Source organism: Sturnira hondurensis, unplaced genomic scaffold (assembly GCF_014824575.4).
Source record: "Sturnira hondurensis isolate 20B ecotype Veracruz unplaced genomic scaffold, ASM1482457v3 Scaffold0020237, whole genome shotgun sequence".
NCBI classification, from domain to species: Eukaryota; Metazoa; Chordata; class Mammalia; order Chiroptera; family Phyllostomidae; genus Sturnira; species Sturnira hondurensis.
In genome coordinates, this window is record NW_028092868.1 from 2,113,608 (window position 1) to 2,126,040 (window position 12,433).

At 53.6% G+C, this 12,433-nt stretch overlaps 1 long non-coding RNA gene across 1 annotated transcript in view; it reads right to left on the bottom strand.

Moving 5' to 3' along the window:
- Positions 1-12,433, bottom strand: part of LOC118975270 (uncharacterized) — a 52,944-nt gene that overhangs the window by 2,026 nt on the left and 38,485 nt on the right. Inside the window, exon 2 of the long non-coding RNA XR_005064034.1 lies at positions 9,560-9,674. This is a non-coding gene — a long non-coding RNA (uncharacterized LOC118975270). The remainder of the gene's footprint in view (positions 1-9,559; positions 9,675-12,433) is intronic.

Below are 12,433 nucleotides of genomic sequence, written 5' to 3' on the forward strand. Positions count from 1 at the left end.
CCACCCTGGGCCTCCCAACCCCAGGCTAGGAATACAGTGGGAGCCGGGACTCCATCATCTTCCTGCATACTTCTGACAACTCCCAATGCACTAAGCTTTTTCCTACCCCAGGGCCTTTGTACTTGCTGTCCTAGCTGCCTGGAATGCTCTCGCTCAGCCCACTCCTCCATTGTTCACCAAGCCAAAGTCCTTCTACTTCTGGAAGCCCCTAAAAGTCATCTCCCCACAGAGGCTTTCCCTGACCACCCAGATTACCGCAGGTTTCTGCATTATTCTTCACCCACAGCACCACGACCCTTTCTTAGTTAGCATGGCTCACAGTCCAAAGTCATGTGGGACAACTCCTGTTCATGTGAGTATAGTGCATCTCGCCACACTAGACTCGTGAGGGCAGGAGCCTGCCTGTCTCACTCACACCACATCCCCAGTAGCTATGCCAATGTCTGCTCCAGGCCCACAGCACCAAACAGCATCTTTGTGCAAATGAGCAAAAGCCCCACCCTCTGGGTAGACCAGCTGTGTGGATGCACAGCTGAGTACAGTGTCTGAGTGGGAACAGCAAGAAGGTGCTTTTTCTCCAGCTGAACCCAGCTTTGTACCTGGGCTCATGGTTTGGTGAGCAAAGCATGGGCTGATCCCAGGGCTCACTTCGGTAGACGCCTTTGGCATTGAATGGCCTGGGTGAGCATACAGAGCAGCCCTGCCTGGGACCTAAAGGACACAGACACTCAAGGCCCCTGAGTGGAGGGCAGATGGAGAAATCATTGGGCAATGCAGTACAGTGGGCTGAGTGTTCCCTGCATGCTGGAATGCGGAGCTTGTCCTTGAAAGTAGAAAGTGAAAAAAAGACCTCCCCCAGCCCCCAGCCCAGAAAACAGGAGCTCAGCAAACTGAACCCAACTGGCAGGTGTGGCCAAGCCCTGCAGGATAGATTCTTCCACCTTCAGAATCACCTGTCCCCAACGCCCAGGAGGCTCTCTTGCCCTGGGTCCCCTCCAGGGAAGGCATCTTTACATCTCAGTCACTTTTCTCAGGCCTTCTCCCATAGAGCATCTTCCTTCTGTAGTTTGAAACTTGACCTTGCCATTCTGCACATTCAAATGTGTTACAGAAAGGGAAAGTGTGGCAGCCACCTCCAAGGTGGCCCTAGCCTTTCTCACCTCCTGGTATGCACACCCATTTGTAGTCCCCTCCCACAATGAATAGGGCTTGGTTTGTGTACCCAGTCGGCAATTGGAGGAATGATGACGTGTGACTTCTGAGGCTGTCAGCAAAGGCATTGTGGCTTCAGCCTGGTCTCTTGGATCACTTGCTCTGGGGGAAGCCAGTTACCATGTCATGAGGACACTCCAGCAGCCATATGGAGAGGGCCATGTGGTGGACAGCTGAGGCCTCCTGCCACCAGCCAGCACCGCCTTGGCTGGCACATGACAAAGCGCCCTGGAAGTGAATCCCCCAGCTGCAGTCAGGCCCTCAGATGACCGCGGCCCCAGCTGACAGCTTGGCTGCAACTTCATGAGAAACCCAGAGTCTAAACCATCCAGCTAAGCCACTCATAAATCCCTGACTCAGAGAAATTATGAGAGGTGATAGCTTGGTATTTGTTTTAAACTGCTATGTTTGGGGATAGCTAACACACAAACCAGAGCACAGGATCCCTTGGGAAGCAAGAGGACAGAAGGTGATGCTGGGAACGGAGAACAGAGGCCATCGAGTGGGTCCTTCCTTGCTCCCTGGGAAGCAAGGAGAGTTTCTTCCCTTTCCTCACCCGACCAGCTTGTCATCATGACCCCGAGAGTAACTCCAAAGAGGCTGTTGAATCTCTCGACCTTCCTCCCTGTCCCACCATCCCTGCACCAGTTCAAACCAACTACCCTTCCACCAACCTCGTCTCCCTTCAGCCCGCAGAGTCACAGAGCTCTCTCAAGAGCAAACGGATGATCTCACACCATTTAGAAGCCTCCATCTGCTCCTCAGCATACCTGTAGGGCCCTACACGGCCTCGTCTTGCCTCCACCTCAGCTGCTGCCCCAAAAGAGATCTGTTCCTGCCACCCCAAGCTCCCCAACTGAACTTTAAGTCTGCAAAAAGCAGGTCCGGAATAGTGAACTCGTGAACATCTTTCAAGGCCCAGTCCAAAATGTCCCTCTCTGGATAGTCAGGCATTCAAAGATGGTCCCTCCCTCCTCTGTGCCCCCATAACCCTCGGCTCACACCCCTTGAAAAACTCGTAGCACAAGGAAGGACTAAGCAATCCCTTATGATTTGTTCTTGCTCACATCCATCTGCTTCGAGGCACAAAGGGAGATCCCGTTCAACTTTGCAACTTTGAATCCTGCCCCTTCCCCTAGTTCAGGGCCTGGCATACAGGTGGAACTCAGTAAATATGCAGTAAATTTCAAACTGGAAGAGTTCTCTCTACTCTAATCGCAAGACCAGAGCTGACATTCTCGGGTAATGGAGCAGGTACCGGTGAGGGGTGGGCCCCACTCTTTATTCAGCTCCAGCCCCTGTGAGAGAGGGAAGTAAGGACCATGGTCAGTGCTTCCCAAGTGCTTCAGTACAAAGGCCACTTATGCTCACGCCTAGTAAGGAGGTGGGGGCTAAGGGAGCTCATTAATCCTTTATCCATTCATCCACTGGTCCTGCGAGCCACCTACCCACTTACTTCCTGGCGGTGTGTAGACTGGCTCTCAGCTCAGATGCAGGTCACGCACCAGCTCTGTGATCTAAGGCAAGTCACTTAACCACTCTGCACCTTCATTTCCACATCTACCCAATGGGGGTCACAATAGCATCTACCACACAGGGCGCTCTGAGAAGTAAATGAGTTAATGTATGTGGCTGGCCCCGAGTCTGCTCTCTGTATGAGTCCACTGTCAGCAGCGGCATTGTCATCATGTCCATTGTCAACACTGCTGTTACACAGAGGAGCCCCATCTCCTAGTCAGGAGGCCTGGGTTCCAGTTCTGACTGCTGCACATTGCTGTGTGACCTGAGGCAAGTCAGTCCCCTCTCTGGGCTTCAGACGCCTTATCTTCATTCGGCTGGCTCAAGGTTTAAAACACAAAGGCTTACTGTCTCCGTTGGAATGCCTTGGGCAGAGCAGCCCTCCAGGTCACCGGGTCCAACCACGCCCTGCTGTCTCACTCCCACTGGCCTGCGTTGCTCCTGAAGGCCCCTGCGTTCCAGCCTCTGGAACAGACAACGCCCTCCTCCAGCTGTGAGATCCGGTGCCAGCTCCAGTCAGCCTCTCCATCAGTCACTACCTCCTGTTCCCCCTCCAACCAAGAAGGGGGAACCCAGGTTGCAACCTTGAAAACATCCCAAATGCTATTGAGGTACCCTGGTCTATGGGTGACGGGGACACCCACTGCACAAGGCACCATTTCTCACGGGGGGAGAAGCAAGGGCAGGAAAGGCCCAATCCCTGCCTCCTGCCATTCCTCAAATGCCTGAGTCCTCCCCAGACACACATCTCGGGACCCACCCCACCTGAGTGGACCAGGGTCCCCCCAGCTCTAAAGGAAGGTGGTGGCTGCTTATGACAGTGACCCTGCAAGATGAAGCTCCCTAGAGAGCAACCCTGTCAAACTGAAGCTCCGTGCAGACCCAGGGTCCCCATCTCCAGGCATGGTGCCCACACTGCCCCATACAGCAGAGCACAGCAGGTGGCCTGCACTGGAGCTGACAGCCCCGTAGTGCGGAGGGGTCCACAGGCTACCTGTTGGGTGATGAACTCCACCCCTAGCCCAACGCTTGGTCAGCTTCTGTCCCTCTAGGCTCTGCATACTCTGTCCTGGAGTGGCTTCCTGCCTCCCTGGAACACAGGAAGCCAACATTGTTGGGATCTAAATGGCCTTTTCCTCCTGGCCTAGGGTCGGAAAATGAGCACAGAGCCTCAGTGTGCACCTGCCCCCGGAGATAAAGGCCCACACACCAGGCCCACCTCAGCTCCTTCCCTGGCTGCCCACCTGCCCACCGGGCCTCACAGCCCTGCCCTGCCCTGCTTCTCTTCCCAGCCAGGCCTGGAGGTGTGTAGTAGTCGAAACCATGTGTCGCCTTGGCTAGGCCATGGTACCAGATATTTGTTCAACTTATTCTAGATGTTTCTGTGAAGGGTTTTTTGTTTTGTTTTGATAAGATTAACATTTAAATCAGCAAACACAGAGTAAAGCCACTACCTTCTATAATGTGGGTGGGCCTTGTTCAATCAGTTGAAGGCCTGTATATAACAAAGACTGATCTCCCCAAGCAAGAGGGAATGCTGCCAGCAGAGTTTTGTTGTTGTTGCTATTTTTAGCAGACTGCCTTTAAACTTGAACTGCAGCTCTTCCCTGGATCCCCAGACTCACGGCCTACCTGCAGATTTTGGAATTGCCAAGCTTCCACAGTTGCATGAGTCAGCTCCTTATAATAAATATCTGTCCCTCCACACATCCTGTCCGTTCTGTTTCCTTGGAGACCCCTGACTACTACTAGGAGTCCCGGGGAAGTGGGCATGGTGCGGTTAAGAAGTTGCAGCAAGGAGAAACCGTTAGGTCCTCCTATCCAATCCTTTTCCAACTTTATTTTGGAAGCCTGCTTCTCATACAGATGAACTCTTATGTGGAATCTCAGTGATACTGGTTAATACTTGCTTGTGATGTGCCGGGCTCTGCTCTGACCTCTTCACGTCTGTTGTCTCATGTAATGCCTGCAGGTGCCCAGGGAAGGAGGTTTGTTGTGTGTCTCATTTTAAAAGTGAGGTCATCAAGGCTCAGAGGGGCAAAGCCCTCTGCCTCAGTTCTTGCTGATACGGAGCACGTCTAGGATTTTAAACCAGGACATCCAAGCCATGTGCAAAACCACTGCACCATCCTGCGTCTGGATGTATTTAACTCCTAAAACCAGAGCTGCTTTGCTTGAAGTGCACAGGAGTTTCAGGGCCCCAGCCCCTTAAGCCATTCCTTGGATTTCCCCCTTTCCTCACCCTCTCAGGCCTCTAAAGCAGTGCCAAAGAAGCTCACAGCCTCTCTGAGACCCCCTTTAGAACCTCTGACCTAGTCCAGCCCCTCACGCAGAGAAATGGAGAAGCCAGGCCCAGACAGGTTAAGTGTCTCACCCAAGGTCACACAGCAAAGCTGCCTCTGATGACTCCAAGGAGGTCCTCAGACCTCAGACCTCAGACCTCAGACACAGGGGAGAACCTGAGGTCCCCAGTAAAGTAACACAGGAGAGAGGGCTCCTGAAGCCAGGTTTTTCCAAACCTAAGCAGTGAGGGCATCCGGGTAGGCTTGTCCCACCAAGGGCTGGACTGTCTTCCCCAGGTGCTTCCCACACTGAGAAAACTGCCCCCACTGCCCAGGCCCAGCAGAAGCGTTGAGAAGGAAAGGGGCCTAAGTCTGGGCCTCCATCCAGGTCCAGATGGCAGTGCTAGGGCTCTCAAGCCCTAGCTTGACCTCTTGACAGTGACCTCTTGGCCTATATATCTGTCACACTTATGCCCACGTCTTGTCACCTTAGCTCTTCATCTGCCTCGTTGGTCCTTGAGTCCCCAGAATAAGGTGTTCTGGTCTCTTCTGTTGAGTTGCAGCCCAGAAGGAGGCCAGGGCCCATGGGCAAGGCCCTAGACTCCCCAGAGCATGGCCCCCAGGGACCTGTGGGAAATCCACTGGGAGCTCCTACACACCCCTCAACACCCAGCCTACATAAGCCTTTCCTGCTGAAGGCTGACAGGAAAATCCCTGCTAAGTCAGATACAGCCTTTCACACATACCTCTGTGCCAGCTTCACCACGACGTTCTGTGATTGTCTGGTGGCATATCTGTCTTCCCAGGTCAGGCACTGGGCCTTGGCCCCAAGTCCTGCACAGCATGCAGCCTAGAGGGACTCAGTTCATCGGTGTCAGGTGAATGCTCATGTGCAGGCAGGAAGTGAGGCAGCAGCCTCTGTTGGGGGAGTTATCTAGCCTTTACAGATGCCAGCAAGGGAAGTTTCCAGGCCCTCCCACCCTCTGGGCCTCAGTGCGCATGCTTGGTCCAGCCCCTTATCTACAGATGAAGAAACTGGGGCCTAAGCAGCAAAGGGATTTCTCATAAGTCACAACAGCTTCTTGAGTGGCAAGGCCAGAAATAGAGCCCAGGTCACTTCCGGTGGTCCTGGACCACTTCTCCTGCCGTTGTCTCATCCATCTCTGTCTCCCTCACAGGGCGCCTTAGTCCCTAACACTAGTACCACTTACAGCCACACACACAACCTTGGCGTTCCTCACAATAAGCCCCTGGGAAATGCGGGACAGGGTTTATTATTAACGCCATTTATTATTATTATTCCTTCCCGGTATATGGGAAGGAAAGGGCCCAGTGAGGCAGAAGACTGGCTAAGGTCCCACAGTGACCTCTTGGACTATATATCTGTCACACTTACGCCCACGTCTTGTCACCTTAGCTCTTCATCTTCCTCGTTGGTCCTTGAGTCCCCAGAATAAGGACTAGACTTCAGGTTCCTTGACTCCTTTCCCTGCCCCCGGCTCACATCCCACCCCCTAAGGCCATAGGCATTAACAGTGAAATGCAGAAGGACAAGAAGGGGAAGAACCACTGAGGTTATACAGGAGGCCAACCAGAGGAGATGGGATGAACGCCCCACTCTCTGCAGATCTAAAAACGTGTCTCCTCTACCCCAAGCTTACAGCAGAATTTCCCTCAACATTGCAAGGCCCTGTGGAGACTGTAAATTCAGAGGTTTGGTGTTCTCTACACCCCACTCATCCATCACCCCTGGCTGCAAATTCAGAGAGTTCCCACATTGTGGCCCATGATAAAATGAAGACTGGAAGTGGAGCCAATGGACCCTTTGGGTTGGGCTTGGTAAGAAAAATGTGGCCTGGACTTTAGCCCACAATTGCCCCCTCATCTAGGAGCAGCCCATACCTGGTACCTCTTGATGGACAGGTAGACTGGTAGATGGGTGGATGGACAGATGGATGGATGGGTGGGTGGATGGGTAGGTAGATGAGTGAATGGGTAAGTGGACGAGTGGATGGGTAGGTGGACAGGTGGGTAGGTAGGTGGACGGGTGGGTGGATGGGTGGATGGACGGGTAGATGGGTGGATGGACAGACAGATGGCTAAGGGGGGGGTCTATCATTCTTGTGCCACCACAGCCTCCTGGTTCCAAAGCACAGAGAGTTGGTCCACTCCTACAGCTCCCACTAGTAAGCCCAAGTAGCCCCAACCCTGCCCGCAGGCCTGGTGACCCCCAACCCTCTTGCTGAGGATGCACATGTGGCCGGTCAAACCCAGAGCCTTCTGTCCACTCTTGCTGGGCTGACCCTTGGTCCTTGCATGGCCCAGTCCTGACACCTGCTGGTGCCTCTGCAGTGTGGCCCTGGCTTTCTTCCCTCTTCTCACTAACTCACCAGGAGCTGCCAAACCAGCCTGACAGCCCACTGGCCACCTGCCCTCCACTCTGGTTCACACCTGGCAGGCAGGGCCAGGCTCCGAACCGGGTGAAACCGAGGTCATTCCTGCTCACATTAGGCACCTTCCATTCACTTGCGGTCAAATTCCCTCCTCAACCAAGCCATCAGGCCAGGTCAACTGGGGGAGTCTCAGACCACAGACTCTCACAGGACATAAGGCCAGCAATATGTCCGAGGTCTCACAGGGAGTGTCCTGGGACTTCCTTCTACCCCACCCCCTTTCAGAGCAGCAGCGGGGGTCACTGGGAGGGTGAAGGGAGGGTGCACTGGGGAAGGAAGGAAGGAACTGGGGGGAGGGTCGGCAGGTTCTTGGGGTGGGGTGGTGGTGCAAGCAAAAACAAAAAATTTTTAAATCCTGCCCTCAGCAATTCCTTCCTTCTCCCAGACTTCTCCCAGCTGCCACCCAAACCACAACCTGACCCAGTCAGAACTCCTAAGAGCAGAGTGACACCATGTGGCTGATTTTGGTATTACAAAAGTTCCCATTGGCCCCCTAAACTCAACCCTTCTTCTGTTAAGGACTATAAACTTCTCTCTGCCCTTTGGCTATAGCAGGCCTAGCTTGAAATGCCCTCCACATGCACATTCACACACATACTCATACACTTCCATCCACCCAATCCATCTTCTGACACCCAGCTGAAAACACCTGGTCTGGAAGCCTCCCTCCTCCAGAGAGCACACACCCCTCAAAACGCTACACGGACCCAGCCAGCTGTGTGCTTTGGCAAGGGACTCACTTACCCTGAGCCTTGGTTTCCCCATCTGTAAGAGAGGGTGCCACCAGCACCCTCCAGGTGCCCTGAGCCATGTACGAGACGGTACATGCAAGCCATCTAATAGTATGTGCTTCAAGAATTGTTCACTAGGCCCCGCTACCCAGCCCCACCAGGACCATGGTGTGGAAGGAAGGAAGCAGAGAGTCAGGTGAAGTAAAGGTTCCAGGACAAGCAGGAGCCCGGCCCCTCTGGCATACCTGACTTACTTGGCGTTTCGGGAACTGTGCACAGTACAGCTGGTTTCGGTTTGGACTTGGGGGTAGGGAGAGATGGGCCAACAAGAGCTTGGGGTGGGGTCCTGCCAGGCCTTGCAGCCACGGGAAGGGGCTTGTACTTTGTCTGGAGGGTAGTGGGGGTGCCCGACGCTTCACCAGGGAACCGACACGACTAGACCTGCATTGAGTCCCGTGGCAAGCTGGCACTGAGGGCCGACTGGAGAGAGTGGGTCAGGAAATGGGAGGTAAAGGCTGCGGTCAATCACCCAGGTGAGAAACGCCGGCAGCCTGAAATGGCTACCGAGAAGCTCGGTGACTCAAGCTGTGTTGAGGGGTCCTGGCAAATGATGGGAGGTGCGGATGAAGGACGGGGACATGCGGTGGGGTGACTGGGAGGGTGATGGTGTCAGTCACCAAGGCCAGGTGTAGCGGCCTCCAGCTGATTTCACTGTGATGTGGGACAAGACACCAGCTACTCTAGCAAACAGCCAAATCCCAGGCTGTTCTGAGAGTGCATGAAAACAATGATTGACAAAGCCTGGCAGCCAGCAGGCCCTCCCTCAAGTCTGACTTCGGACCTCTCAAACTCATGCCACAAGGCGAGGACTGTGGCTTGGTGTCTCTGTAATACTCCTGGTGCCAGGCACACACTACCCACACACCTTCCACATAGCATCCACATGCTAACCAAATGACCTCCATGATCATCTACATGCCCCCACATGCCATTGCATACAACCCATACACCTTCCACGTGCCAACACATACTGTCCACATGCTTTCCACATGTCACCACACACTATCCATATACCTTCCGCATGCCATTCGCAGACCATCTGTATGCCATCCACACGTTATACCAGTCATCCACACAGATAAGCTACATGCCATTTCCATGCTGCCCCTCACCTGCCGTGTGCCAGACACACATGTCCACATGCCTGCCACCCAGTGTGCCCAGCATCGCCCCCCAATGAGATGAGCCACCAGATCAGGACCCCAAAGACACCCACAAAGCCAAGTCCAGCCTGGCCTGGCCCCAGGCCACCTCCAGTCCCATGAAGATGTGTGCCCATGCCCCCAGCCTGTCAGCTGCTCACCTTTGCAGGTACAACCTTCCCGGGTGATGACCTGCCGGCAAATACCACAGGGCTTCACCTTCTTGAAGGTCTTCACCTTGAAGTGGTGAGTTTTGGGGGCCTCCAGGTCCTCTGGCTGCGGGAGGAAAGGCACAATGATCAAGCCTGGGCTGAAGACTGGGGCTGAAGTGGGGGGGCGGCGCGTCTGGAGAAGACAGGGCATGGGCTCAGGGAAAGGCAAGAGCCCCCCGGGTGTAAAAGGCCTGAGCCCATTTCTGGAAGGAGGCACCCAGAGAAAGGGAAAGCTGTGGGGGCACCCAGACCCCCAGGTGGGGTCAGCATCCTGGGGCCCCGATGATACGGGGTGCCCTAGCATCCCGGGATCGCAGGCCCCTCATGGTTTCTTGACCACTTTTTTATTTACCTCAGAAATGAAGTGCACTCATTTAAATGTGTTGCTCGATACAATTGCACACATTTATGCCCCGTATAAGCACACCCCAAAGGCTCCCTCGTGGAGGTCCTAGTCAATAGCCCCCAAGGTAAAGACAATTGTGACTCCTACACCGAAGATTGATTTTGACAGATCTTTAAACTTCTTATGAATGGAATTATACAGTACATGTTCTTAGGTCTGGCTTCTTCTACTAACCGTATTCTGTGAGCTTCATCCGTGTGGTTGGTTACACAGAGCAGTAGCTCCTTCCTTTTCATTGCTGTGCAGTATTCTACTGAGTGAAGAGAGCTAATTCACCTACCCATCTACTGTTGATAGTCTTTAACAATTTTTACCCATGCGCACAGAACGCCATGTCCCTCATCCTCACTGCCATCCCCTGACCCAGTCCAGAAGGCTTTTTCCATCTTTAGTTTTATTTTTTATTCTTTGCATTAGGGAAATCTTGATGTTAAATATCCTATTTAAAACTACACCACTACCCACGTGAAATGAGAGGCAGGGTGGTTGTCCAAGCTTTCTCTGCATCTGACCCACCAGGACCTCCTGGGCCAGTCACCCCCCCCATCCCCCACCCCTGCAACACCACAACCTCAGTTTCCTTTTCTGAACATCTCGAGGTGGGGCACCACACCCCTGGAGCTCTGACAATCTGTCCTTCGGAACAACGCGAGGGAACACACTCTCGGCACAAAGCCCTGCACCCACGCTGCTTATAACCACCCTCCCTCCACCTGCACAGAGGTCCCCCATCGGGAGGGCTGCCCAGAGAAGCCGTCCCTGCCTGCAGGTGCCATTCCTCTCCCAGGTGCCCCACTCTGATGTCTGACCTGGCTCACTTCCCTGCTCCGGCAGCAGGGGCCAGCAGAACACAGACAGCTCTCTCCGCCCCCCTCCCCGGCACAGAGCCTCCTGACTCCGTCTGTACACACTTGGGCACACACAGAGACATGACCGCAGACCTGCAGTTCCTGGGAGCGGGTTCTGCTCTTCCAAGTGCCCCTGTTGCCCCAGGCCTCCTAGCTCTGAGACACGGGCTGAAGGGGCAAACCTGTGTGTCCAGAGCAGGAAGGGTGACAGTGCCCCACAAACCCAGTGTGTCCGGGACTCCTATCTGAAGACACCGCAGTGACGATTCCGGGGGAAGAGACTGACCCATGAGACACACTGAGAGAAAAACAAAGGGAGAGAACGATGGAAAACCAGAGTGACCAAGAGACAAAGAGATAGTGAGGCTGAGAGCAGAGACAGACAGACAGAAGGACATAGAGAGAGAAGGAGAGAAGACAAAGACAGAGCGAGCAGAGACAGGGACAAAAAGACAGACGAGAAAAGCCACAGGGAGCCAGATGGAGAGGGGAAAAGAGACTGAGATAAAGCCAGAGACAGAGAGAGCACCCAACGAGCCCACACAGACAACACGGCAGATCAGATAGAAACACAGGGACTGACTGTAAAGGGAACCCGAGAATCAAAGGAGAGCAGACAGACAAAAGGACACAGGAGCCAACTTGAAGGGACCCCCAAAGGCTAAATCTGGGAAGATCTGAGCATCAGAATGCATAATGACAGGAATGGCTTAAATGAACCCATTCTGATATGTCAAATAACTGAATAAACTGAAAGACAAGGAACAGAGTATTTACAAGTCTCAAAGCCCCTCCCCACATCATACTTGTAAATTACCAGCAGACTCCGCTTTAATCAAGGGATCAAAGTTAACATCACCAGTAATGGGACAGGCAGAAATGACGCGCCAGGGAGGGTCTGCACAGAGAACACAACATCGCTTCCCCAACATTCCTGCCAAGGAGACATTAGCCGAATCTAATCATACAGAACCATCGGATGAACCCAAATTGAGGGACCGTCTACCCATTACATGGCTTGGAATCTTCAAAAGTGACAAGGTCGTGAAAGTCAAGGGAGGGCCGTGGAGATTTGCAGACTGAAGGAGACTGAGGAGACAAGTCAGCCAAATGCAGGGGCTGGTTCTCAACCGTGAAGGACAGCGTTGGCCATGGGACAGAACTGACCACACCTCAGTGGGGTCTGAGGATGAGATGGTGTTCACACGTCAACGACAGTTTCCCGACTTTGATGGCTGTGTTGGGTTGGGTGGGAGAAAGTCCTTGTAGGCAAGTCAGGAAATGCATCGTGCCAGCCACTTACCCTCAAACAGCTCAGGAAAAAAGAAGGTCTTTGCATTGTATTTGAAATTTTTCTGAACTTCGATAGTGTCTCAAAATTTAAAGAGACAGGCAGACAGAGATGGTGGGAGGCAGGAGGAAGCAGAGGAAAAGCCCAGGGCTGAGGTGGAGAGAACAGAGGGTGAGAGAGACAGGTGTGGGTGCCAGGAGCCCAGCAGCGTCCCCTGGTGGCTAGGCCAGGTAGCAAGTCTGGGTTCTGAGATTCCAGAGAGCTGGGTTTTAGGAGTG